This window comes from Arachis hypogaea, chromosome 4 (assembly GCF_003086295.3).
Source record: "Arachis hypogaea cultivar Tifrunner chromosome 4, arahy.Tifrunner.gnm2.J5K5, whole genome shotgun sequence".
Lineage (NCBI taxonomy): Eukaryota > Viridiplantae > Streptophyta > Magnoliopsida > Fabales > Fabaceae > Arachis > Arachis hypogaea.
Genome location: NC_092039.1, coordinates 53522210 through 53523976, shown reverse-complemented (window position 1 = coordinate 53523976; position 1767 = coordinate 53522210). Strand labels below are relative to the sequence as shown.

At 30.9% G+C, this 1767-nt stretch overlaps 1 non-coding gene across 1 annotated transcript; it reads right to left on the bottom strand.

Annotated features, from left to right (window-relative positions):
- Positions 1 to 1414: 1414 nt before the first annotated feature.
- LOC112799228 (small nucleolar RNA R71) lies at positions 1415 to 1518 on the bottom strand. Its single transcript, XR_003200804.1, has one exon. It is a non-coding gene; the product is annotated as a small nucleolar RNA R71 (small nucleolar RNA).
- Between the last annotated feature and the right edge of the window lie 249 nt (positions 1519 to 1767).

The following is a 1767-nucleotide window of genomic DNA, read 5'->3' as shown; positions in this document are numbered from 1 at the left end:
TTTTAAAATTAGTTGTTTCTTGTAATTCAAGTCAAATTTCCAAATTTTAAAAATCTTATCTTTTTCTAAAACTTTTTCAAAAATGAAATCTTTTTCATTTTTCTTACTAATTTTCGAAAATTTCTTTTTAAAAAAATATTTTTCAAAAATATTTTTCTTAATTTTATCTTTATTTTTGAAAATTATGCTAACAATTAATATGATTGATTCAAAAATTTGAAGTTTGTTACTTTCTTGTTAAGAAATGTTCAATCTTTAAATTCTAGAATCTTATCTTTTAGTTTCTTGTTAGTCAAGTAATCAATTTTAAATTTTAAAAATTAAATCTTTTTAATCATATCTTTTTATCATATCTTTTATATCATATCTTTTTCAAAATTTTATCTTTTTCAAAAATTTGATTTTAAAATATCTTTTCTAACTTATTAACTTCTTATCTTTTTAAATTGACTTTCAAATCTTTTTCAACTAACTATTTGACTTTTTGTTTATTTCTTATCTTTTTTTTTTCAAAACCACCTAACAACTTTTCTATCTCTAATTTTCAAAAATACCTCCCACTTTTTCAAAAATTCTTTTTAATTAATTAATTGTTTCAAATTTTAATTTTAATTTTAATTCCCCTTTAATTTTCGAAAATCATTAACTCCTCTTCAAAAGTTGTTTTCGAAAACTTCTCTCTCTCATCTTATTCTATTTATTTATTCATTTACTAACACTTCTCTTCATCTCTAATCTCTACCCCTATCCTCACCCTTGTGTTTGGATTATTCATTCTTCTTCACTCTTATTCCATTTCTTCTTCTACTAACATAAAAGAATCTCTATACTATGACATAGAGGATTCCTCTTCTTTTTCTATTCTCCTCTCTTTCATATGAGCAGGAACAAGGAAAAAGGCATTCTTGTTGAAGATGATCCAGAACCTGAAAGGACTCTGAAGAGGAAACTAAGAGAAGCTAAATTACAACAATCCAGAGACAACCTTACTGAAATTTTTGAACAAGAAAAGGAGATGGCAGCCGAACCCAATAACAATAATGCAAGAAGGATGCTTGGTGATTATACTACACCTACTTCCAAGTTTGATGGAAGAAGCATCTCAATCCCTGCCATTGGAGCAAACAATTTTGAGCTGAAACCTCAACTAGTTGCTCTAATGCAACAAAACTGCAAGTTTCATGGACTTCCATCAGAAGATTCCTACCAGTTTTTAACTGAGTTCTTGTAGATCTATGAGACTGTTAAGACTAATGGAGTAGATCCTGAAGTCTACAGGCTCATGCTTTTCCCTTTTGCTGTAAGAGACAGAGCTAGAACATGGTTGGACTCATAACCTAAGGATAGCCTGGACTCTTGGGATAAGCTGGTCACGGCCTTCTTGGTTAAGTTCTTTCCTCCTCAAAAGCTGAACAAGCTTAGAGTAGATGTTCAGAGCTTCAAGCAAAAAGATGGTGAATCCCTCTATGAAGCTTGGGAAAGATATAAGCATATGACCAAAATGTGTCCTTCTGACATGTTTTCAGAATGGACCATGATAGATATATTCTATTATGGTCTGTCTGAGTTCTCTAAGATGTCACTGGACCACTCTATAGGTGGATCCATTCACCTAAAGAAAACGCCTGCAGAAGCTCAGGAACTTATTGAAATGGTTGCAAATAACCAATTCATGTACACTTCTGAGAGGAATTCCGTGAATAATGGGACGACTCAGAGGAAGGGAGTTCTTGAAATTGATGCTCTGAATGCCATATTGGCTCAGAA